Source organism: Suricata suricatta, chromosome 16, assembly GCF_006229205.1.
Source record: "Suricata suricatta isolate VVHF042 chromosome 16, meerkat_22Aug2017_6uvM2_HiC, whole genome shotgun sequence".
In the NCBI taxonomy this organism is placed as follows: Eukaryota; Metazoa; Chordata; class Mammalia; order Carnivora; family Herpestidae; genus Suricata; species Suricata suricatta.
In genome coordinates, this window is record NC_043715.1 from 42235854 (window position 1) to 42263271 (window position 27418).

The 27418-nt window shown below is 46.8% G+C and overlaps 1 pseudogene; it reads left to right on the forward strand.

Annotated features, from left to right (window-relative positions):
* Nucleotides 1–20618: 20618 nt before the first annotated feature.
* On the forward strand, nt 20619–21620 carry LOC115280833 (annotated as a pseudogene).
* The last annotated feature ends 5798 nt before the right edge of the window (nt 21621–27418 follow it).

A 27418-nucleotide genomic window follows, 5' to 3' on the forward strand; every position in this document is an offset into this window, starting at 1 on the left:
GGGAGGAAGGGTAGACTTATCCCTGCCACAGGTTCCCGAAGCCGTAGGTCAAGGCTCAGCTTACAGGGAACAGAGAGGAAGCTGGACGTCTTAAATCTCTAAGTGTGGCCAGAAACCCATTAATGAAATCATTAAGAAACTGGCAGGGACAGTTCAGTACAGCCTGGCAGAAAGCACCGAGAGGTTCACCTGCTGTAGGCTTGCGCCACAACAAGTTCAAACTATTTGTAAGCCAGTGCCCATCAGCGGAGGGCGGAGGGCAGGCAGGAAGCAGAGAGGAGGCTGGGCATGCATGAAGGGAGGCTGACTTGGCGCCTTTTCCTGAGTTGAGTACAAAGCTGTAATACAAAGCAGGAGAGGTAAATCTGCTTCACGTGGATGCTGGGAGGGGGAGGGGGAGCAAAAAGGAGGCCAGGTCTGGGTTGGGAGGGAGGAATAGACAGGGGTGAGCAAGAAGCCTGGGATTCTGCAAAATTAGTTGCAACAATCATCCGAAAGCAGGAAGCAGGGTAGCAATAAAAGTAGAAAGAATGTGGAAAAGGTCAGGCTGTAGATTCTTGGGAGAGGAGATTTAGAAGTGGGACACAGAGTTTGCGATGGAGGAAACAAGTAAAGTGAAATAGTGTGAGAAAGTGCTCAACTCTTTACCTTCCTCTCTCTGACATGACCTCTCTGGTTAAAACAGAAAACAAAAAACAAAGAACCCAAGAACCCAAGGTATTATAGGCATTTGTGGCCCCTAAAACTCTGTGAAATCTGCTGACTTCCTTTCAAGGCTGGTTCTGAAAAACCACCTGGATGGAGGGAGATCAAGGCACCAAGGTGGCAGCCTGTGATCTGGGAAGAGGATGCTGAGATCACATTCCAGAGAAAGAACGAGATAGAAGAAGTGAAGTCTGAGGAACCTGATGGTGGTAGTGGAATTGTGCACAGAGTGCACCCCCGTGGAAGTGTGGAGCAAGGGAAGAGGATATATTGCAGAAGACAGAATGGGGTATTTTCAGAAGGGATGTGATTTTAGCTGAATTTAGACTCACTTCACTGAATTTCGACAACCGAATCAATCATCCCCTGTTGTAGATCCCCCAGCCCCAGGGTCAGTTTGTAACTGGCACTGACCACAACAATCTTGTTCCCGTTTATTGGTGACTGCTCTCAGGCAGAATTCACAGTGACCCAATTCAACCCAGCGAAATTCTTGCTCTTGGGAAGAACACACAATGACTCAGTTTTAGCCAGTAAGAGGTACGTTGGGGCGGGGGTGTCTCTGGGAAAGACTCTCCTCCACAATGAAACATACTGAGACAGATGTGTGAGAAGCTGCCCTCTCACTTCCTGGTTTGGAGACTTTTATGTGAGGATGTGGTACTTGGAATTGCAGCAGCCATTTGGGGGCCTTAAGGCCACAAACTTGAGGAAGAATGCTAACAAGCTAAAGTTGGTGGAGGAGAAGGAAAAAAGGTCTTGCTGACTTGGGACCCCCCACCTCCACACTCACTGTTAATAAGCATTCCTGTAGTTGATTCACCACTAGCCAGAGAGTCACTAACTTGCAGCCAAATGCATCTTAACTGTAATGGATAAGCCTCGGTCTAAGCATCCTATATCCTACTAGAATCCACTTGGTGACATCTTCTCTTCCTCTAAATTATTTCATGATCTTAGAATCTCTAAATTCTATTTGCTTTGGAGGAGCTATGAAGTCCTAGTGTTTATCTTACCTAGTACAGCTAGACTCAAGGGAGATTGCTCCAGCCAGTAGCTCTGGCACCAAGATGTTGGGACTCCCTTCATTCAAAGTCTCTTGAGAGCTGACTGGTTGGGGCTGCGTGGACACAAGAATACAAAACAAAACAAAACAAAAAAAAAACCCTACTGGATGGAACCCTTTTTGAGGTTGAGGATCATATGACTGATGGTTTGGGCTGTAAGCCCGTCTCCTTTTATTGATAAAAATCCCCATGCTTGGATGAAAGGCCTAAATGTGAGACAGGAAACCATCAAAACCCTAGAGGTGAAAGCAGGCAACAATCTCTCTGATCTCAGCCACAGCAATTTCTTGCTCGACACATCTCTGAAGACAAGGGAAAGAAAAGCAGAAATGAACTATTGGGACCTCATCAAGATCAAAACCTTCTGCACAGCAAAGGAAACAATCAACAAAACTAAAAGGCAACTGATGGAAGGGAGAAGATGTTTGCAAATGACATATTAAATAAAAAGCTAATACCCAAAATCTATAAAGAACTTAACAAACTCAACACCCAAACAACAAATAATCCAGTGAAGAAATGGACAAAAGACATGAATATACACTTGTTAAAGAAGACATCCAGATAGCTAACAGACACATGAAAAGATGCTCAATGTCACTCATCATCAGGGAAATACAAAACAAAACCAAAATGAGTTACCACCTCTCACTTGTCAGAATGGCTATAATTAACAACTCAGAAAACAACAGATGTTGGCAAGAATGTGGAGAAAGGGGAACCCTCCTGCTCTGCTGGTGGGAATGCAAACTGGTGCAGCCTCTCTGGAGAACGGTATGGCAGTTCCTCAAAAAATTAAAAATAGAACTACCCTATGACCCAGCAATAGCACTAGTAGGAATTTAGCCAAAGATACAGGAGTGCTGATTCACAGGGGCACATGCACGCCAATGTTTATAGCAGCATTATCAACAATAGCCAAATTATGGAAAGAGCCCAAATGTCCATCAACTGGTGAATGGATAAAAAAGATATGGCTTATATATACAATGGATTACTACTTGGCAATGAGAAAGAATGAAGTCTTGCCATTTACAACGTGAATGGAACTGGAGGGTATTTTGCTAAGTGAATTAAGTCAGTCAGAGAAAGACATATCATATGTGTTTACTCATATGTAGAATTTGAGAAACTTAACAGAAGACCATGGGGGAAGGGAAGGGGGAAAAATAGTTTCAAACAGAGAGGGAGGCAGACCGTAAGAGACTCTTAAATAGAGAACAGAGTGGATGGGGGTGAGGGAGAGGGGAAAATGGATGATGGGCTTTGAGGAGGGCACTTGCCAAGATGAGCACTGGGTGTTGTATGTAAGTGGTGAATCATGGGAATCTAATCCCGACGCCAAGAGCATACTGTATACACTGTATGTTAGCTAGCTTGACGATAAATTATATAAAAATAAATAAAATAACTAAAAAAATTCCCATGTTTATTATGGGACATCGATTGCCTTGGAAACAAGAGAGTGTTGAATGAACAGGGATGGGGATCGTGAGTGATGTGTTGTGGAGGGACACGTGGCCCTGTTCAGTGATTTTAGAAACAGGAGAGCTACCCAGTCTTCCTGCGTGTGGAGTCACCGTAACACCCGTAATGGCTACATGAAGATAAGGAGCTGTGTTCCTGGATGTCTAATTCGCTATTTAACAATTTGTGCACACAATTAGGGGTTTGCTGCTTACCTCGTCCCTGCCCTCCCTCCTTCTAGTAATTGTTTCCTAGTGGTTCTCGGGGCTTAGAGCACCTCTTTCCAAACCTCCTCTTTCCAACACCCTAGAAACCTCCTTCAAAATAACTCCTTGTTTGCTTATCCTTCGGAAAACAATCAAATTATATGCTGTGAATCAAAAGGTCAGCTGGAAAAGATGTAAACAGGAAAGTTCACTGCAAAGTGAACTGAACAAACAGGCCAGCAAGCTTGCGCCCTGGGTGGGGGTCGTGGCAGCGCTCGCTGCTGCTGTCGCATGCCAACCAGACCCCAGCCAGCCCGGTGAGGCATCTGGCCAGGCTCTGAGATAAGGGAGACACACAAGGGCTTGGGAGGCATATTTCTGACCTCACAACCCAGCCATGTCTTCCTAGGTGTCATTCAGGAAGAGGAGAGCGACTCCATGCACATAGACTGTACAGAAATATTCATGGTGGCTTTGATCGTAATAGCCCCAAATGGGAAACGGTGCAGGTGACCATCAAAAGAGAATGGGTGTGGGGTGCCTGGGAAGCTCAGTCAGTTAAGCGCCCAACTTCAGCTCAGGTTATGATCTCACAGTTCATGGGTTCAAGCCCTGCGTCCAGATCTATGCTGACAGCTCAGAGCCTAGAGACTGCTTCCAATTCTGTGCCTCCGTCACTCTCTGCCCCTCCCCAATTCATGCTCTATCTGTCTCTCTGTCTTAAAAAATAAATAGACATTTAAAAATGTTTTTAAAAAGAGAGAATGGATGTAAAAACTGTGATGCAGCCATGCAATGGAATACCGCTAGGCAATAAAAGTAACACACTGCTGACAAAGGTGACTATACAGCCTCTGACTCTGATACTGTGGTTTACATATTTGGTCTTCAGCTAAGGGTTGTAGTCACCCAAGGGTGGCCCATTTCTGCCACAGAGCTCCTAAAATCTTTGGAATGTTCTAAGCGATGAGAGTGACAAAGGTATCTTTTGCTTTGCATTGGTGACTCTTGGACCCCCACCTAAGGGTGGAGGGTGGGTGCCAGAGGAACCAACTGAGGGATTAGAAGGTTGGTACTTTCAGTCCTTACCTTCTGACTTCTGGAGACAGAAGGAGGGGCTGGAGGTTGAATCAATCCCAGTGGCCTATGCAATCAATTAATCAATTGTCCCCATGTAACAAAGCCTCCATATAAACTCAAATGAGTGGGGCTCAGAATGCCTCCAGTTGGTGACCATGTAGAGATTTGGGGAGAACGGTGCACTGGGAGAGGGCATGGAAACTTCACACCCCTTCCCCATCTCACACCTTGCTCTATGTGTCTCTTCCATCCAGCTGTCCCTGGGTAATGGCCTTTCAGAATAGATGGGTGATCTAGTGAGTAAAATGTTTCTGTGAGTTCTGTGAACTGCTCTAGCAAATTTACTGAACCCAAAGAGGGGGTCATGGTTAACTCAAACTGTAGCCAGTGTGTCCAAAGCACAGGTTGACAGCTTGGACCAGCAATTGGTGTCTAAAATGGCAGTGGAGTGAGGGTGGGGAGTGTAGTCTCGTAGGACTGAGTCCCATAACCTATGGAATGTGACACTATCTCTAGGGAAAATTAAGTTGAATTGCAAGATACCCAGCGGGTGTCTGGAGAATTGCCTGATGGTGTGGGGAAGCCACTCCCGCCCCTGGTTAGAACTGGTACCAGACCCTTGTACTGAGAGAAAGCAGATCAGTGGTTGCCAGGAGCCAAAGAGGAGAAGGTAAGGGATGAATGGAAAGATGGCAGAGGGACATTTGAGAGTGATGGGAGTGTTCTAGAACTTGATTGGGTTAGGGGGTTACAGAGATTTCTACATTTGTCAAAACCTCTTGAACTATATGCTTAAAATGGATACGTTTTTATTGCATGTAAATTTAGCCTCTCTAAAAATAGTTAATTAAAAAAAGTCACGGCGCCTTGCCTCTCTGTGTCACCTCATATTATATGTGTACATAATGTCAGCAATAAACCTTCCCACATTTAAAAGGCCACGCAGGTCTCTGCTTCTGCTGTGCCCCTCTGCAGACTGACTGCCGTCAGACGGGCAGCCCAGGTTACAGCAAAGGGCATAAACCATGGTGCAAACAGGTGATCGGTGGCAACCTGCTCTTATCTAGGTGCTGGAGACCCACAGGGAGGAGCAGGGACCATGGCCAACTGGGGAATGCACAGCTTGTCAGAGCTCAACTCCTGCCTCATTGCCAAGAAGGGCTGTGGGCTCAGGGCTGCCGAACTTTCCGATTCTCCCAGTTGAAACTCCAATGGTTACTGCTGTTTTTTTAAATCTCCCCCCCCTTTTTTTTTTAAGCTGATGAAACGTTAAAGTGCTGTATGTGGTGAAAACGAGACAGGCCTGAGGGCTGTGATCTGGCTCTCAGGCTTCCAGTTTGTGGCCTCTGCAGTGGTGGAGGCCAAGGAGGGTTCAGATACTAGCAACGGGTGGCAAAAGAAGCAGGAGGAAGTGTCATTTGGCCACAAGTGCAGCTCAGAGATAACTTTGCCCAGATCTGCTGGCAAACAGCTGCAGAGATCTGCTGACTTTCTAAAATCATCCTTGGCCTTTCTAAGTCCCTGCCCAGGCCAGCAGCCTTGCTCTAAATCTACCCGCTGCCCCACCCTCTCAAGGGAGGCCTCTGGCGGACACAGGCAGGGCAGAGCAGAGGTGCCCATAGAGGAGCTCCCACAATCCCCTGGGCCTCTGTCTCAACCCTGGCTCCTCCTTCCGCCCCCATGCTCCGGTAGGCATTGTTCAGGAAGGCTGTCTCCTTTTGCTCTTGCTCTCCACCCTCACTCCCCAGGTGTTCTAATCCATGACCATGACTTTAATCATTGATGACTCACAAATTTCCATTCCCAGCCCCAGACTCTTGTGTACCCAACTGTGAACATCTCAACTTCACACATCCAAACTGAGGTCTTCATTCTCTTCCCCAGATCTGAACCCTCACCTGAGCCTAGGCCACCCCAGGGAGGGCCACACCGTCTACCTACTTGCCCATGCTAGAAAGCCAGGAATCATTTTTTTTAAAAGGTTTCATTCTTTTTTATTTTTAAAATGATCCTACAATAAAAAGGAACTTTTTCAGAGAGGACTAAACAGTTCTGTGAATTTTAACACTCATGGATTCCTGTAACCACCACCAAAATCAAGATAAATAACAGTTATAGTCACTTCTTCCCCTGGCTCCTAACCACCGACAACCACAGATCTATCATATTTATCTTTTCAGAAACATCACCTAAACGGAATCAGACAGTCTTTAACCTTTTTAACACTGGCTTCTTTCACTCAGCAAAATGCCTTTGAAATCTACCCCAGTTACTGTGAGCATCATGGTTTGTTTCCTTTCCGCGCTAAGTGGTGCGCCACATGGTCTGGCTACACCATTTGCTTATCCACGCACCCCCTGAAGGCCATTTGGGTTCTCTGAGTTTAGGATAATCGTGGATAGAGATGCTGTAAACATGCACGCCCTGGTTTCTGTGTGGATCCAAGTTTTCACTTCTCTAGGTCAAAGATCCAGGAGAGGGGTGGTGACATCTGGTAACCGTATGTTTAACTTTTAAAGATAGCCCCAGCCCGTTTGCTGGTGGTGGTGCCACTCTGCATTCCTTCCAGACACAGAAGAGATTCAGTTGCCCCACATCTTCCTGGCACCTGGTGGCACTGTGGCCATCTGGACAGGTGGACAGTGGTCAGGAAGCCGTTCCTGGAAGGCAACTACGCTCACCACCATCAACAGGTGGCAGCCACTCTTGATGCCCACTCCCTCGCTGCCCGCATGCAACGTGGCAAGGCCCACTGCGTCTATCTCCAGAACGTGTCTTGCACAAACCTGCTTCTCTCCAATGCATGGCAACCGTGATCTCTCACCTGGACTCCAAAAGCTTCCAACTCAGTTTTTCTTCTTGTCCTTGTCCCCATTAGTTCACGTTGCAGCCAGAGGGGATTTTGAAGAACATAAATTAGATCATGTCACTGTCCATTGTCCATCCCTATCCTCTCTTCCTGGCTTCCCAGACCCTGCACCATCTGTCTCTGCCTCTCACAGTCTCTAAGCCCTTGCGGGATCATCCTACTTTCATTGATATCACTCTGCTGGCCTGGCCTCAAGCAGCCAAGCACTGAGTCTCTGCACACAGTTTCCTCCATGCTTGACCTGGCTGACTCACCTCTTCATTCAGGTTTTCTTGCCAAAGTCACTCTTTAGAGAGGCCTTTCCTGATCACCCAATCTCAAGTAACCCTTACCGCTTGACGTTATCTCACACTGTGCTATGACAGTTTGATTTACATTCTGTATGTGATTCCTCCCTATGTACTGCGAAGCCCTTGAGAGCAGTCACCATGTCTGTTTTATTTGTTACTGTACACCCAGGTGCTTAAAACAGTATCTAGCACAGACAAGGCATTTGGTATTTGATAAATAAATGAATGAGTAATAAAAATCTCTAACTTCCCACTATTATAAGTAATGCTACAAGGAACATCCTTTGCCATAAGCGCTAGTGTATTTATACATTTTTTTACATTTATTGTTGAGAAACAGAGAGAGACAGAGCATGAATGGGGGAGGGGCAGAGAGACGAGGAGACACAGAATTGGAAGCAGGCTCCAGGCTCTGAGCTGTCAGCACAGAACCCAATGCAGGGCTCAGACCCACAAACTGTGAGATCATGACCTGACCTGAGTTGAAGTCAGATGCTTAATGGACTGAGCCACGCAGGCACCCCAATATATTTGTAAAAGAGGTACTACTGTATTATGTGGTATATACATTTGGGTTTTTAAATATCGACAAATCACTTTCCCCAGATGAATCATCTCTGTCCCCCAGCTGGCTGTAGGAGGCTCCATGACTCTGCCAACAAGGGGATATATCATATTTTAACTTTTTTCTAAGTAGGCATTTAAAATCCAGTAACTTGGTGTGTTAGTCAGGGTCCTCCAGAGAAAGAACCCATAGGATGTTTGTATACATAGAAAGAGATTTATCTAAAAAATTGGCTCATGTGATTGTGGTGGTTTGTGAGCCCAAAATCTGATGAAGGAGGCTGGCAGGCTGGAGACTCAGGTCCAAAGAGTTGCAGTTCAAATCCTAGGCAGTCTGGCTGGGAGACTAGGAGGAGTCAATGTTGCAAATGAAATATGAAGGCAGTCTGCTGGAGAATTCTCTCCTGCTCAGGGAAGGTCAGCCTTCTATTCAGGTCTTCAGCTGATTGGAGAGAAATCTGCTTCACTCAGAGTCTACCAATTTAGATGTAAGTCTCACCCAAAAGTATCCTCACAGAAACATCTAAGATAACACTGGGGCAAACATTTGACCAAATGGGCACTGTGGCACAGCTAAGTTCATGCATAAAATTAAGCATTGCCTCAGTACTATTTTCACTTTACTTTTTCTTATAAAAAGTGAGGCAGCGGGGCACCTGGGTGGTTCAGTCAGTTAAGCATCTGACTTTTGATTTTGGCTCAGGTCATGATCTCACAGTTCATGAGTTTGAGCCCCATGTCAGGCTCCACGCTGACCTGCTTGGGATTCTCTCTCTCTGCCCCTCTCTGGCTTGTGTGCGTGCATGCGTGCATGCTCTCTCTCAAACTAAATAAACTTTAAAAATGAGGTAGCAAATATTTGCACATTGAATATAGTCATTTATGTTTTCTCCTGTAGTTGCCTTTTTCTTATTAGTTTGCAGGATATTCGCGTACCATTGAATGTTTGCATTTACCAATGCTTCTTCAGTGATACACGTTGAAAGATGCAGCCTTTTACCTTGGTAATAACCTTTCCCATAGCTTTAGATTTTTCTGTGCTACAGTTTATAATTTCTTCCATTTCTACATTTATGCCATGCTAGAAAAAAAGCCTTCTCAATTACAAGGCTTAAAAACAATCTTATATAATACTTATACAACTTTTATAGTTTTTAAAGATATATGTGATCTTTAATACAGCTAGACATTACTTTCATTGTCAAGTTGTGAATTGCCCATTCCCTCCCACTGATTCGAAATAGGTTCGGATCGCTTAATTAGAAAGAATCCTCCACATGTAATCAGTGCAATATGTTCCATTGTAATCAACTGTGATACATGGTAAACAATAAGACAGCATCACTTTTACCTTTTCTATTAGCAAAAGATATGAAAGATTCAAAATATCCACTGTCGAAGCAGGTGAACAGAAATGGGTACTCTCATACATGGTTGGTAAGAATGTAAATTACTGAACGTTTTCAGGAAGGTAATACAGAAATAACTATCAAAAATTTTAAAGAACATCTCTTTGACCCGGCAGTTATATCAATTACATACCTAAAACCCAATCTAACCAGGGGCGCCTAGGTGGCTCAGTTGGTTTAAATGTCCAACTTCAGCTTAGGTCATGATCTCGCAGTTGGAGCCTGCTCCGAAATCTGTCTTCCTCTCTGTTCCTCCCCCATTCTGTCTCTCTCTCTCTCTCAAAAATAAACATTAAATTTTTTTTTAAATCCATCTAATGAAAATACATGTATTTAGATAGGTAGGTAGATAGGTAGACAGACAGACAGACATTCACTGAAGCAGTTTATCGTAATAAAATAATTGAAAACTACAATGACATGATAGTTCATCAGGCATATTACATAGAGAAAAATGGTTTCAGAGCAATATGCATAGTATTACTTCATCAATGCAATTTTTAAAATTATACATCTCTATATGTACATATATGGATATAAATAAACAAGAGATTACCTCTAGGAAGGAAGAAGTGTCATGGAGAAGTGAAGTAGCATCTCACATTTCACTTCTGTATTGTTGAATCCCTTTACAATAAGGATATATTCTTACATGATTATGCAATCTTTTAAAATTAAAAAAAAAATAGTGGAAGAACATTTACCACCTTGATTCTGACCAAGCTAGAATGGAGAATAGGCACAGAAATTTCAGGTGCCTGCAAAAACAGACACATAGATCAATGGAACAAAATAGAAAACCCAGAATTGGACCTGCAAATGTATGCTGAACTAATCTTCAACAAAGCTGGAAAGAACATCCAGTGGAAAAAAAGACAGTCTCTTCAGCAAATGGTATTGGGGAAACTGGACAATGACATGCAGAAGAATGATCCTGGACCACTTTCTTACACCATACACAAAAATAAACTCAAAATGGATGAAAGACCTAAATGTGAGATAGGAAACCATCAAAATCCTAGAGGAGAACATGGGCAAAAACCTCTCTGACCTCCGGGACAGCAAATTTTACTAGACACGTCTCCAGAGGCAAGGGAAATGAAAGCAAAAATGAACTATTGGGACCTCATCAAGATCAAAACCTTCTGCACGGCAAAGGAAACAATCAACAAAACTAAAAGGCAACTGATGGAATGGGAGATGTTTGCAAATGACAAATTAAATAATAAGCTAATATCCAAAAATCTATAAAGAACTTAACAAACTCAACACCCAAACAACAAAAATCCAGTGAAGAAATGGACAAAAGACATGAATAAACACTTTTTAAAGAAGACATCCAGATAGCTAACAGATACATGAAAAGATGCTCAATGTTACTCATCATCAGGGAAATACAAATCAAAACCAAAATGAGTTACCACCTCTCACTTGTCAGAATGGCTAAAATTAACAACTCAGAAAACAACAGATGTTGGCAAGAATGTGGAGAAAGGGGAACCCTCCTGCCCTGCTGGTGGGAATGCAAACTGGTGCAGCCTCTCTGGAGAACAGTATGGAGGTTCCTCAAAAAATTAAAAATAGAGTTACCTTACAACTCAGCAATGGCACTACTAAGTATTTATCCATAGGATATAAAAATGCTGATTCAAAGTGGCACATGTGCCCTGATGTTTATAGTAGCATTATCAACAATGGCCAAATTATGGAAAGAGCCCAAATGTCCATTGACTGATGAATGGATAAGGAAGATGTAGTGTGTGTGTGTGTGTGTGTGTGTGTGTGTGTATGTGTGTGTGTGTATGTATATATATATATATATATATATATATATATATATACATATATATATTACTTGGTGATCAAAAAGAATTAAATCTTGCCATTTGCAACAGCATGGATGGAACTAGAGGGCATTATTCTAAGTGAAATAAGTCAGCCAGAGAAAGATAAATATCAGATGATTTCACTCATATGTGGAACTTAAGAAACAAAACAGATGAACATAGGGGAAGGAAAAATAAAATAAGAACAGGGAGGAGGAGAGAACAAGCAGAGGGTTGCTAGAAGAAATGGGTAAGGGGCATTAAGAAATCCACTCCTGAAACCATTGTTGCACTATATGCTAACTTGGATGTAAGTTGAAAATAAATTAATTAATATTAAGAAATAATTTTTTTAAAGGCCAGGATGGAGGGGCCTGTACTCAAGCTGTCTGACCCCATACCCTAGTTATTCCTAGTATATATTCAATGAATTACTTTAAAAAAAAAAGTTAACCTAGGGGTGGGAGGCTCGGCAAAATGGGTGAAGGGCAGTGGGAGGTACAGGCTTCTGCCTAAGGAATGACTGAGTCCTGGGGATTAAAAGCACAGCAGAAGGAACATAGTCAATGATACCATAGTAGTGATGTATTAGGATAGACAGTAGCTGTCCTTGTAGCGAACTCAGCATAATATACAAACTTGTAGAATCACCGAAATAATGTACATCTGATATGTTACATCTGAAAGTAATGTAACATTGTGTATCCATCATGCACTATTAAAATAAATAAAATGAAAATTAAAGTGCTAACTTAGAAAAACGATCAGCAGACACCAAGTGCCACCACATCCCCATCTAATGGAAGGTGCTAGGCCATCCACACAGACTCTAGAAACGGGTTTATAAGCACTGGTTCAAGACCCACTGCGAGGCCATAGATAAGAAGCTGGGACATGGAAGAGGAGACACAGGACCCTCTGGAACACTGTGAGGGCACCATGTTCTGACCCCAGTGGGAAGACGATGGGGAGCTTCCTGCTGACAGATAATGCACAACAGAGGGGCTTGAAGACAGCCACCAGCAGGGCTTGACACGTCCCTGAAGTTCAGAGGACATGAGGTCTGACACCAGATGCTTGCTGGGAAAAAATAAAAACAGGAGAAACGGCCACACTGGCGGTGAGCTGCTGTCCCACCAACAATGGTATTAAAGTCCACGGCCCCTTGGACCAAAGGGGGACCCTCTGCTGATGTGCCAGCCTAGTCATATGACGAATGGTTCTGCCTAAGAGTCGGCCTGGAGGAGCAGCGAGATCCCACAGACAGGAGCCCAGGAACTGTGACCGAGGAGAGGAGACACTCACATCCAACAGAAATGCAGAGAAAGGTTCCACTCGGGGAGGTCCAAGAACCTGCAAAAGGTCTCTAAGGGAGGATGAATCAGCCCGAGCTGTGTCCCGCCCCAGGTCACAACTGTGCGAGGCCAGCTGGACATTCCTGGCCCCTCCTGCAGCCTCTCTGCCCACAGGGAGGCCGAAAGCTGTAGCTAATGAGTGGGAGAGCACAGGAGACCAGACGGAGCCGAGAGAGAGAAATCCGCGCCCTGCCCCTCCTCTGCAGGCTGTCAGAGCTGGGAGGGAGAAGTGCTCCCCGGAACAGAATTGGGAATTTTGAAATCACACCGGGCTGGAGCTCCGTGATTGTTACTCAGACGGGACTCGTACCGCCTGAGAGCACCCACAGGGGCCAGGTTCTCAAGGAGTTATGCTGCCTCAGGATGAAGGGCTGCGGGGAACGAAGCGAAGTTAGGACTTACTGGTGTCTGTCAGGTTCAGTTCCCACAGTTATGGCCCCTTCGATGGCCGCAGGGGCAGAATTTACCCCCTTGGATTTCGGCATCAGCACAACATCTAGGGCAGTTCTTGCCTCTCATGGAAGGAGTCTCCTTCTGTCCGGGGAGGGGCCGCTGCCCCAGCAGCCCTTGCGCTCAGAGCCAGGCAGGCCCGGCCCATCTGCCTGTCCGAGGCTCACCCCGGTACCTGCCTGTCCCGGGGCATCTGGCCCAGGGCCTCCCCTTTACTCTTAGGACTTGACCCCCCCGGTGAGGTTAAAATACAGTCACACAAATATCCTGACAGGACCTAGCTTTTACACCTGTGGCTCATTTCTGGTTCTATTCTTTGCTGAAGACTGTCAAAAAACAGACAATATCCTGAAACTATTTTGTGAACGGTACGTTCATTTCATGGTAAGAAGCTGTTCTACCATTACAACCCCTTTGGCTGGCCGTCACTTTTTTTCCCTTCATATACCGGGAACCTCAGAAAACAGAAGTGGTCGGGGCTGTCCTGACCGCTGAGGGGCCCTGCTGCGAGAACACTGAATGTCCCTCAGTTCCCCAGCAGCTGAGCCCCCTCCCATGTTTAGGGATGGATGAATCTTTAGTCTTGGTGGGAAGCTCCCACCAGAGAAGCTGGTAATGCTGGGCCCTCGTTTTCTGAGCATCTCTCCTGTTTAGCTCATCAGATTCAGCTGCCCAAACTCAGAATCTGAGGCTACAAAATGGTACAAAGAAGGAGGGCAGCAGGGAATTGCTCCTGGCGGTGGCAACAGTGGTGGCAAACAGAATGTGGCTCTAGGGCCCAGTGCGTGGGTACGGGGGGAGGGGCTCTTGGGCCCTCCCTGGACTGGGTCGGCGGCATGACTTTTAACGTGGTCCTGGCTGCACAGCTCCTTTTATTCTCCAAGCCTGGTTCTCCTTCCTGGCAGATCTCTGAGCTACCCAGCATGTTATCATATAATCTCTAAATTAGCAGAGTTGGCCTCTGTTCCTGCAATTAAGAGCCATCACTGAGATGCTGTCCAGAACGGTGATTATGGGCTAAGAAAGCCTGCATTCTGTTGAGTGACATGAAACCCATTAGTGATCAGTGAAATGGGACTGCATTAAAACAGCAAACGCACTGCTTCATATCCACTTAACTGGCAAAAATCCAGAAGCTGGATAATGCCAAGGATGGGTGGGGATGGGTGGGGAATCTAATGGCCATGAGGCCCGTAGCTCTGTCTTTTTTCTTTTTATATCTAGCTTGGTCCTATCCACTCTCCCACCTGGGGTGGCCCAAAAGGAGAGAAGGCCATGGCTGGGTGGTGCGGGCCACACTCCATCACTTACAGGACCATCTCTGCTTAATCACAGGAGTTTGCACAGGAGTGTGCATCACAGCACAGCTCGTGATGAATGCTCAGTAAATGTTAATTGTGCTGTGGATGTTTTCTCTTGCTTTTAAGTGATTTTTTGAGTAAGGTCACACACACTCAGAAAAAAAAGTTATTAGGGTTTTTTTTTAACGTTTTTATTTAGAGAGAGAGCATGCACACACACATGTGCGAGTGGGGGAGAAGCAGAGAGAGGGGAAGAGTGAGAACCCCAAGCAGGCTCCACACTGTCTGTGCAGAGCCTGATCTTGCAAACCGTGAGATCATGACCTGAGGCAAAATCAAGAGTTGGTTTCTCAACCGACTGAGCCACCCAGGTGCCCCAGAAAAAAAAATTTTTTAACAGCACGAAAGGATCTATAGAGAAAATCTCCCCCCTCCCACATCCCAACACCCAGGTCTCCTTTCCAGAGACAACCCACGACTACCAGTCTCGTACATATCCTGTCCCCAATCTACTACTCGGAAGCCTTCGGAAGGATCCTTTGGAAATGTGACACAGTTTACGTCATGCCCCTGCCCACCATACTCCAGGTGTCACTCCACAGCCTGACCACAGCCACCAGGTCTCACGCAGTCCGGCGCCTGCCGACCACCTGACTTCCTTATCATGATTCTGCCTCTCCCGGTCCCCTTGCTGCCACTCCGGCCTCCCTGACCTCTTCCAACACACTAGCTTCCCGCGGCGCTTGCCGTGCCTGTGTCTGGAACACACGACAGTCGCACACTTCATTCTCTTCTTCCTGGCAGTCCTCTGAGAGCCCTTCGCAGACCAGCTCTCTGCCCCCACCTCGGTCTTCCTTCTGAGCCCCAGTCTAGCCCATGGCGTGGGTTACGATCGGTCTGCTGCCCGCCTTGCCCTGGTGGGACGTCAGCTCCGTGAAGCAAGGCCCGTTCGCTGCCGACTCCCCAGCGCCGGTGAGCGCGGTAACATGGGGGCTGCTCAGGAAGTCCTCGCTGGGTGAATGTGTGGGTTTATGCCCCCTTCTCTCGTGCAACTCACTATTCTTACAACACGCTTTTTCCTTTTAACAATACGTCTCGGAGTGTGGTCTGCATTGGCACATGCCTCGTCGTCTGTAGCAGATGCGGGGCATGTCTACTGACTGGGTGCCCCACGGTTTTTACCTAATCAGACCCCAACCGATGGATGTAGGCTGTTCCCAGCCTTTTATTATCACCGAACAAACAGACAAAGAACACCGTGAGGATATACTTGATGCACATGGGAAAGTATATCCATATAATAAACTCATAAATGTCAGCATGCTGGACCAGATAGTATGGGATTTTTAACTCTGAAAGGCATCACCAAATTGCATCCCCCAGAGAACTGTCCCAAGGAACAAGGGGAGAGAGAGGAGCAGGAGACGAGGTCAGAGAGGGACGGGGATGGGAAGCCAACACAGCAGGGCTTGCAGTCACTGTAAGGACTGTGGCACCCACAAGAGGTGGGAAGGCCATGGGGTTTGGAGTAGAGGAGGGATGTGACCTACTAGGTTTTCAAAGGACCGTTCTGGCCGCCGTGTGGACAACAGGAGTAGCGGGGGGATCCGACTGGAGATCGTTCAGGGACACTGGCAAGCAATGGGGATGACAGCTTGAACCAGGGCGGCAGCGGGGGTGTGGTAAGAAGTGGTGAGACTGGAGATATATTTTGAAGACAGAGCAGAAGACATATGCTCATGGAATAAATGTCAGAGGAAGAGAAGAACCAAAGATCTCCTTCGGGGCCTTGGTCTGAGTGACTGGAAGGCTGGGGTGGCAGTCTGTGTGTCCTGGGGCCCCGCTCCCGAGGCGTGGGAGCCTGGGCCTGCAGAGAAGGCAGCCGGGAGAGGGAGTGGTGGCTGGCAAACCTTAATTTCCCGACAGCTGAGGTTTCTCCATATCACTCTGGCTTCAAGGGGCACAGTTGAACCACGGGGGGGGGGTGCCCGAGCTGTCTGGGGTCCGTCTCCAGAGCAAGTGACAGCAGTGACTACCTTGAACCCTGCTCCCTGGACGATCCCACACTCCTCCCTTCCCTTCCCTTCCTCTGGGGGTGCATGCCACGGCACGTGGGGCTGGACACCTCTGTTCCCTAGCCCCCTGAAACGTTTCCCAGCATGTTCAGCGCCCCCGTATGTGACCTTGCCCCGATCTGTTGCTGCTGACGCTGAAGAGGACAGTGGTGCATCCTGTCAAGATAGAAGGAAGAAGAAGGGGCTGCCAGCTTCTACCTGGCTACAGCAGCACACACCAAAGAACAGGAGGGAGAGATAAGATCAGCGGATGCGGATGTGACAGTTGTCTGTCCTCTGAGGTCGAACGATCCCAGATGACAGTCAGCACTCTCGAACTCCCACCTGGGTCCTCTCACCGCCGCCCACAGGCTGGGAGGCCGGATCTGGCGTCTGTGCCCAGCCCCCCTGGCCTCCTTTCTGTTCCTCTGATGCAGCAAGTCTGTTCCTGCTGCAGGGTTCTGGCGCTGGCCCTCCCTCTACCTGCAACGCTCCTCCGTGGCTGGCTCCTCGCCTCCGTTCGAACAGCCCTGCTTAGCCAGGCCCTTCCTGACAGCAGTCTCCCTCAGAGCCCCATGCCAGTCTCTCTCTCGATTTCCCGTTCTGCTTCCTTCCTTCACTTGAAATTCCCTGGATGGTTCCCCCGATTACTGTCCATCCCACTCACTGTGTCCCCGGTGCCTAGAGCAGGGTCTGCATGGAGCAAGGGCTCGGCGTGTCTGATGACGGGGGGGGGGGGGGGGGGGGGGGGGGGGGGGGGGGGGGGGGGGGGGGGGGGGGGGGGGGGGGGGGGGGGGGGGGGGGGGGGGGTGATGTGATGTGAAAGGTGAGGCCGGTGGAGGAAGGCCAAGCGCCAATCAGCGGCCCGCCCCGGCGCTGCTATGTGCGAGGCCGCGGAGTCTGCTCGTCCTCCAAAACGGCTTAGTCTGCACTGCCCTTTCTACCCCGGTGACCCTGGGACCTGGGCCCCGAGGTTGTCCTGACACTGCCTTGGGTGACAGAATGGAGATAAAAGAGAAGGCAAACGTGTAGGCTCTGACCTTGTCGCTTACATCGGTGGCTGGCAAGCTCTCATGGTGCCCCCAGTTGTGTCATTTCCCCCCACAGCCATGCAAGTGCCTGTGACGTGCAAGGGATTACACGTTGGTTTTTTCTAAGGACAAACTTTAAAACAGTCACTCGTGGAAGAGCCGATCTTACCTAGATTCAACCCCAACACCCCATGGGAAGCAGCGGGGTCACCCCAGGAGGCACTGCCCTTCACCAGGATGAAAGCAGGCTAACAGAGACTCCCGCAGTCTCCCGTGGTCCTAGCACCTTCTGCTCTAGATTCTGCAGCTCTGTCCCTGACCGGGTAACCAGTGCCTTGGGGACAGGGACGGAGAAAGGAGGACCTTCCCCTGGCATTTGAAGGTGAGAGCAGCCTTACGTGGCACTCTTCACCTTTCCAGTAAGTGCCTGTCTCTCAATCAAATGCGGACAGCAACATGGTACAAAGTTGGTGGAGAGTGAAAGATAATTATGTTGCCTTCTGTATCAAGAATCAAAACCAATTCGTGAGTGCCCATTTTAGGACAGGTACAGCGTGGATTAGGAAGGCCAGCCTACAGGAACATAGAGAGATTACTTGGGTCCAAACATGTGGACTAGTGAGCAACAAGAGATCCCTTCTGGAGGAGAACCTGGGCTGAGGGTCACTCTGCCTAGGTCAAGGGGAAAGGACGAAAAGTCTCTGTCGGCAGGGCCAGGCGGCCAGGGGCAAGACACACACATTCCCTGAGGAGAGGCAAAGCATCCCCAGTGAGTGTCCAAGTCTTTATGGGTCTGTCTCAAGGCCCCCCAGGGAGCACTGCACCGACACAGGTTGGTGAGCGAACAGTGGGAAGAAGAGTGGCCCAGGCAGGGCACAGCCCACCAGGAGAGGGGATGGGCAGGGACGAAGATCCAGGACCCAACTTGTCCCAGTAGCAACATGGACTCAGGATAGTCTGAGTCCAAGGAAAAGCATTTGTAAGAAGGGAAGTGATGGGCAAGAGGAAATCAGACAATGCTCAAGACACTAGTGAGTTTCAGAGCAGCCTCCTAGAAAGAAAACAGGAAACCGATTAGGTCAGTGCCTTGAGAAAAAAGTTGGGGAAGGAAAGGGTGCAGAAAGAGTGGAGGGAGCAGGAAGAGGATGCATGTGCATAACTGTTTGGAATAATTGCCCGTGCAAAGGAAAACAGAATAGATTACTTGAAATAGGGAAGGAAAAGGAAGCCCAAAGGAGCTGTGATCTGGATTCTGGAGAAATAGTTTGGTGGGGACAGAATTTGGTGGGGGATCCAGAGGGTCAAGCTGCCCTGGGAAGAGCTCAACTACTGACCTTCCTCTCTCTGACCACGTGACTCTTCCAGGTATAGAGCCTCATGTTCGTGGAAGAGAAAAAGGTGGTCCAGTTAGACAAGGTTCTTCCTGCTCCTGGGACCCGTTGAATTTGAAAAGCCATTCGACTGTCTCCAGGAAAAGGCAAGACACCCAACTTTGCTTGTGCTCAAATAAGAGGTCACTGGGATCACAGGCCCACAAAGGGATGGGACAGAAAGAAGGACTGAGTGTAGATAAACTTATGAAGTGGAGTTTACTCTCCAAGGAGATGAGGCGAGAGGTCAGAGATGGGAAAGGGGCCAGGAAAAGTCAAATGGCGAACTGGTGCTGCTGGTGGGGGCTGGGTGCAGGGGAGAGGGGTGGGGAAACGAAAAGTGAGCTCAGCCCCAACTCGATGGGAATCACCCTGTTCACCTGGGCCTCTACCCCGGGATTCGCCACTCGAGGAAGGTGATATGTAGATGGGACACCAGTAATATGCTGGCAGGAACAGGTTGAGGACTCACATTTTATTTTAAATGTCTACCTTTTAATGGTAAATAAGAGGAGATTAAAAGTTACACTTGATTGACATTAACCTCACATACACGCGCTTTCTTCAGGCAGTGAGAAAAGGTGCATTTGCAGGTAGCAGGCTGGGAATTGTAATACTTCTAGAGAAATCATGGCTATCTGTGATATGAGGACCTTTGTGACTTTCCCAGAGTCATGTGACTGAGGGAGGTGGGGCCAGGGCTGGGATCCTGGCAACCTGGCTTGGCTCAGATCCCTTCCATTACTAGTCCTTCTCCCAAAAACCTACGGGTTTTCTTTGAATGGTTCAGTGTAGATCCAAGAAGCTGGGCATCTGGGACTCACCTTGGGTTCAACGTGCCTATCCCTCAGGCCTAACTAAATTCTCATTTTTCAGGGGTGAAGCTGAGAGTCTTCTGTTCAAGCCCAACAACTTGAGGATGGAAAAGAAAGAGAAAACAGGCAAATATAAAGAAAGAAACCACAACCAAGCTGAGCAAAATCTGGAGAAACTCAGAGACAGCCTCAGGCTTAGTCCTTTCTGGTGATGGAGCAGCTGTTTCCTTTCCCTCTGTTCATACAGCCATTCATTTATCAGCAGATATTGTTGAACACCTACTACGCATCAGGCACAGTCCCAGGTCCTAGGGACACAGTGGTGAACAAGACAGATGAGCTCACTGCCCTCACAAAGTGGCTTTTCTAATGGGGACTTGGAGACCTCAGAACGTTTCCTATGGGAGCTTCTAAGACGTCACAATGTTTAGGAGACAACCCTTCCTTCCTTCCTTCCTTCCTTCCTTCCTTCCTTCCTTCCTTCCTTCCTGTCCTCCCTCCCCTTCACTTTCCACCCGTTCCCTCCGCTCCTCTCCGCTCCTCTCCTTCCATCCAGAAGTAATTCTGCAGGGAATCAAGGAGGCCTTCTTTCTTCCTGACACACAGGAAGCAGGCAGTACTCAGTTCTGAGGGGTTAACCATAATCACTCAGTAAGGCAGGAAGAGGACATGCAGTGAAGCTGAGAATGGATTCGCCTTGTTTGGGGCTGGGAAACCCATGGTCAGAGAGGATTCTGACTTCATCTTTTGTCTCTTCAGGAAGGATGGCCTCAGGTTCACACAACCTGGAACTTCTCTTTGTCTACATAATATATTTTCTCATTGGTCTCCCTGCCAACCTCCTGGCCCTGCGGGCCTTTGTGGGGCGGGTCCGCCAGCCGCACCCCGCCCCCGTCCACATCCTCCTGCTCAGCCTGACGCTGGCGGACCTCCTCCTCCTGCTGCTGCTGCCCTTCAAGATGGTCGAGGCCGCCTATGACTTCCGCTGGTACCTGCCTGAGCTGCTCTGCGCCCTCACGGCCTTCGGCTTCAACAGCAGCATCTACTGCAGCACGTGGCTCCTGGCGGGCATCAGCATCGGGCGCTACCTGGGAGTGGCTTTCCCCGTGCAGTACAAGCTGTCCCGTAGACCCGTGTATGGAGTGATCACCTCTCTGGTATCTTGCCTCTGGTCCTTCGGACACTGCAGCATTGTGATCATCATCCATTACTTACCAACCAACAAGGTGGTGGGTGATGCCAATGGCCTCCCTCTCTGCTATGACAATTTCACTCAAGAGCAACTGGTCATATTGCTTCCTGGGCAGCTAGAGCTGTGCCTCACCTTCTTCCTCATCCCCATGCTGGTCACCATCTTCTACTATTGGCGCTTTGTGCATATCATGCACTGCAGACCCCAAGTGGGGATGCGGAAGTGCGGAGAGCCATGGCCCTGGCCGCTGTGGCCCTCTTCAATTTCCTGGTCTGCTTTGGGCCCTGCAATGTGTCTCATGTGGTGGGGTTTTTAGAGGGAACAAGTAAAAAATTGTGGATGTACACAGTGTTGCTCAGTGCTCTCAATCAATGCCTTGATTTTCTATTTCTCCTCCTCAGCAATGCACAAAGCCTTTGCTAGAAGGCTGCAGCATCTGCGGAGCTGGGCGGCCTCGTTGCTGGGACGCTGCAGGAGAAGAGCTGGGAGAACCCGCTGCAGAGAGAGGAGAGGAGAGTTTAGGTATGGCCGATGTCGGCTTCACAGGAGATTAACTTTGCCAGGTTGGTGTACCATTTTGCGGGAGGAAGGGCTCCAAAAGGGGAACAGTGAAACAGCACTGGGGGTGACTTCTCCTGCGCCTGGCTTGCCAGGCACAGAAGAGCAGTGGACCTCTCAAATCCAACGCATCCATTGGGTGAGTACTTTTGTTTTTTCTTCCTGGCGGTGATGACATTTCCTTATTTGTGGCTGGTGCTGCTTCATGATTAGCCACAGCCCTTTAGTCCCTGGAATTCTCTCCCCATTCAGTAGCTATATGATGGCAGCATTCCTTCGACCAGTGCAAGAGTTTTCGCTTGATCCTTGGCCCTCATTCAGTGGGGAAAGGGGTTCCATGCACCCGATCTGAACCTCCAGCACAGACAAGAGACTGGAGAGCCAGACAGAATCCTGCCATGGGAGCTGAGGACCAGCCCCCCAGCCAAAGCAGTTGCTGGCTCAGGTCTATGCAACAGGCAAGAAAAGAAATGGTCCTTGAAGGAAGAGTTAGCGCTGCTGTGAAGAAACTTGGGTCAGGATACTTTTTAGTAGTTCAACCCTATTTTCAATCCCAACACTGTGTATTTGCGTCTTCTTTTTCATGTCATCAGTCTTGCCAGAGGTCTGTTAAAACTCATCTTTTCAAAAGCCAAAGGCCTTCTCTGGTATTTATCTCTGCTTTCTATTTCATCAAGGTTGGCTTGTTTCCTTCTGCCTACTTTATGGAGTCTTTTCAGTTGCTCATTTTCTAACCTATTTCAAGTTGACGTTCATTCATTTTTAGCCTCTGTTCTTTGCTAGTGCAAGCCTGTAAGACTATAAATCTCCCTTGAAGTGTAGCTTCAGTGGATGCTACAAGTTTGCATTTGTGTACATTTCATTATTTTAAGTTTTAAATAATTTCCCCATGACTTTTTTCCTTTGACTCAAGTTTAGACATTTTCTTTATTTTCAAGTGTATAAATTTGACTTGTTTCTACCTAAATGGCGCTGTGGCCAGAGAATATGGTTTGAATGGTTCCAACCCTTTGAAATTTGTTGACAGTTGCTTTTTGGCCAGGAATATTGTCAATCTAATGTTCCAGGTGTGACAAGAACATAGATTCTCCAGTCATCAGGTGCATATCATCTCTGTACACCTTAGATTAAGCTTGTTAATCTGTGATGTTAGGATCTTTATAACCTTTATTTACTTTTAGCCTAGATGATCTCCAGCTACACGGAGAAGTGTGTTACCTTCTCCTCTGTGACAGTGAACTTACCTACTGCTCCTCGTAGTTCTGTATTCCTGCCAAAATGGAATGTTTGTCATTCCTTTTGCCTTAAAATTTATTTGGTCTGATATAAATATAGCCACACCAACTTGTTTTCTTGGTTAGTATTTTCCCAGTACATCACTGTCCATCCTTTTAGTTTCCAACTTTCTATATCCTGGGGTCTCAGGTGCATTTTTTTTATAAGCAATATATACAGTGGCTGGATGTTTTGTAATCTGGTCTGACAATTCAACTATACTGATCTTTTACCTGTTATCATTTTATTCCTTTATACTTATATAAAAATAATTTCCAAAATGCCTGGATTTTTATTTCTGCCCCGTCTTACTTTTTCTTAATTTTTTAATGTTTATTTTTGAGAGACAGACAGACAGACAGAGATAGACAGAGTGTGAGTGGGGAAAGGGTAGAGAGAGAGGGAGACACAGGATCTGAAGCAGGCTCCAGGCTCTGAGCTGTCAGCAGAGCCCAATGCAGGTCTCAAACCCACAAGCCGTGAGATCATGACCTGAGCCAAAGTTGGATGCTCAACCGACTGAGCCCCCCAGGTGCCCCTGCCCCACCTTATTTTTAAACACTTCCACAGAAGTGTACCCACATACTGAAAAATACACGCATACCGCAAATGGCCTAATAATAATTGCAATAGTCAGATGAATTATCATAGTGATCACAGACATTTAAGGAAAAAAAATGAAATGCCTACCATCTTATTTTGTGCTATTTTCCTCACCTTCTAATATGTTTTTCTCTCTTCTCTTGCCTTCCTTTGGGATTAAGTTTTTTAAATTTCTTTTCATTTCTCATATCATTCTCATATTTGTTTCTCATATCACTAAACTGGAAATCGTAACTGTGTTTACTGTATTAGTGGTTATTTTAGATGTTTTAATATGTTAAAGGTTCCTTAGTTGGTTCATCTCTCTCCTCCTTTCTTCCTCCCTTGGTGTTCTAGTCAGTATTCAACTATGTGACTCCTATAGAGCAGTTTTCAAAGTGTGGTCTATAGACACCTAGGGTCCTAGAGAGCTTTTCTGGGATCTGAGGGGTCCAAACTATTTTCATAATGACATTAAGATGATAATTGCCTTTTTTGCTCTCATGCTTCCACGAATGAATGCACAGCAGAGTCCTTCAGCAGTGACCTGACATGTGATAGGACAACAGCTTTGCAATAGAGTGGCCTTCTCTGAGGCTTGAGGTCTAAAGGGGTCTGCAAAAATGTTAAGCAATGCCACTGTTCTCCCTAGGAGTTTTTCTGAAAATATAGTTATTTTCACGAAGTATGTTCTTTATATTAACACGTAATCATTTGACCTCAACCACAGCAATTTCCTACTCAACACATCCCCAAAGGCAAGGGAATCAAAAACCAAAATTGACTATTGGGACCTCATCAAGATCAAAAGCTTCTGCACTGCAAAGGAAAGAATCAACAAAACTAATAGGCAACTGACGGAATGGGAAAAGATAGATGCAAATGACATATCAGATAAAGGGCTAGTATCCAAAATCTACAAGGAACTCACCAAACTCCACACCCAAAAAATGAATAATCCAGTGAAGAAATGGGTAGAAGACATGAATAGACACTTCTCCAAAGAGGACATCCAGATGGCCAACAGACACATGAAACAATGCTCAGCATCACTCATAATCAGGGAAATACAAATCAAAACCACACTGAGATACCACCTCATGCCAGTCAGAGTGGCTAAAATGAACAAATCAAGAAACGATAGATGCTAGTGAGGATGTGGAGAAATGAGCACCCTCCTACACTGTTGGTGGGAATGTAAACTGGTGTGGCCGCTCTGGAAAACAGTGTGGAGGTTCCTCAAAAAAGTAACAATATAACTCCTCTAATGACCCAGCAATAGCACTGCTGGGGATTTACCCAAGGGATACAGAAGTGCTGATGCATAGGGGCACATGTACCCCAATGTTCATAGTGGCACTTTCAACAATAGCCAAGTCACGCAAAGAGCCTAAATGTCCATCAATGATGAATGGATCAAGAAGATGTGGTATATATATACAATGGAATACTACATGGCAATGAGAAAGAATGACATCTGGCCATTTGTAGCAAAGTGGCTGGACCTCAAGGGTGTCATGCTAAGCGAAATAAGTCAGGTGGAGAAGGACAGATACCATATGTTTTCAGTCATAGGTCTAACAGGAGAAACCTAACAGAGGACCATGGGGAGGGGGAGGGGGAAAAAGAGTTAGGGAGGGGGAGGGAGGCAAATCATGAGAGACTCTTGACTACTGAAAACAAACTGAGGGCTGAAGGGGGTGGGGGCGAGGGGAAAGGAGGTGATGGACATGGAGGAGGGCACTTGTCAGGATGACCACTGGGTGTTATATGGAAACCAACTTGACAATAAACTATATATGAAGTTGAAAAAAAATAAAAGAAGGTGGAAGTAGGAAAAAAACAAACATGTAATCATCTTCTGATTATTATGAAATAAATTAATACATATTTAAAATGTTCTCTGTTTTGGGGTGCCCAGTAGCTCAGCTGGTAGAGCGTCTGACTTCAGCTCAGGTCATGATCTCACGGTTGTGAGTTCGAGCCCCATATCAGGCTCTGTGCCGACAGCTCAGAGCCTGGAGCCTGCTTCCTACTCTGTGTCTGTCTCTGCCCCTCCCCCACTCATGCTGTCTCTGTCTCTCTCTCTCTCTCTCTCTCTTTTTCTCTCTCTCAAAAATAAATAAACATTAAAAAAATAAAATAAAATGTTCTCTGTTTTAATTTCTAACGTGGTACATGTCAATAGCTGGAATATAAAAATTTAAAAAGCTCTTTGGGGTCCCGAATACATTTGAAGAGTATAAAGGGTTCTGCGATGAACAAGTTTGAGAACTGCTGATCTCGCGTGCTGAGGGAGCCTCCGTGGGCTCTGCTGCATGCAGTGCATGTGCAGAAAAACAGTGTGCTTCCTGGTGTATCCACACTGAATGATTCACAACTTCATAAAGTTTCATGCCACTTAAACTCTTAGAGATGTGAGTTTAAGGTCTGCCTGGCCAAATGCAAAGGTTTTTGATGTTTTAAATAGATGTAAAACCCAGAAACACTCTGTCACGAGCTAAAAGAGTAACAGACCGACCTAAAGGGGTCAGATACAGCTGCTCTGTGCAGAACTGGGCACTCATCACTGTATGCTAGTAAGAGTCTTGTTTCAGATTCTCTGGACTGGCATTTTTCTTCTTGTTTCCTGGAGGAGGATCACTTCATCTGCTCTTAGGTGGTGGTACGCTGATCCAAGATAAAGGTAGGATTTCTGCTCTTGACAGTTGGATGAACTGGAAATCTCCATACGAATTATATTTGGCCTATGACATCCTGAAAAACCTGCACATTTCATTCCCATCAGCAGAGATCAACAAAGGCTTGTTTGACAAAAGTTATGAATGTACTTAGTGTGCTTTATTTTGGAAGCGTTGACTTCATAAAACCCCAGTAAAAGCCCCGGTTTTGCCACTGGAGTCCTTGATAACATGTAGCTCATATATTCTAAGTTCAATGCCACTCCCATTGCACCACCTGGGAAATCAACGGTCCCTGGAGCATGGCATTAAGGAGGAAAAACAAAGGTTTGGAGGTACCATTAGAGGAGCCTCCTCTGGTTTTCCAGTTATGGGTGGCAAGGGCAAGCTTCCATTGGAAAGGGGCTTTGGCGTGAAGTTGGGTCATTTGGTTTATGTAGATATAGGTGACAGCTTTCTCTTTGAGCTGGGCTCAAGAAACCATACCCCAGTGAGCCCCTCACAATCTTTGAAGGTGTGACTTTTGACAATAACAAACTGCGCTCTGTTTGTAGTTTACATTACATTAAGTATTATTTGGCAAAGACAAAGTTATATTAAACATGTGCTTTCAATCCATCTACTCCATCCTACTTGCAAAACACTGGTGATGCCCCTAGGTCACGTGGCAGAGTCTATGCCCCCACACCGACTGGGTGTGGAGTTGATGGCTTACGGGAAGTCTACTTAGAGCCCCTCTCTTGCATTTCCAATATCACTCCCATGATGAAGCTCCATTACCGAGGCAAGGGTGCAGAGTGGTAAGAGGCAGGTGGACAAGGGCAAACTGTTCGGTGGACTTGAAAACTCCAGCATTATCACAATATGCATGTAATCCCTTTTCAAAAGTGAGCTGGCAATCCAGGTGGACATTTGTTACTCTGGTCTTCTTGGGTCACCCCTTCATGGGCGATGGCACCCAGCCCACCCCACCCCCCAAACGTGATGTCTGGTGGAGCTGGCTTCATTTCCTCCTTCATACTCCAGGGTGGAGGTATGACCCTGGGCCAGAGCGAGCCATCAGTATAGCCCCTCTGACCACAATGATGGTTCACACCCAGGCATGTAACTCAACCCAGCCCAGGGAAAGCTAGCCAGACTCTTCTCCCTTTTTTTTTTTTTTAGTTGATAGGAAAATTTTAATCTTAGTGAAGAATTATTAACATCCAGTAGGTCAACATGGGGCTACCTGTAAGGGAAAACTTTATCACTATTTTATTTTTTATTTTTTT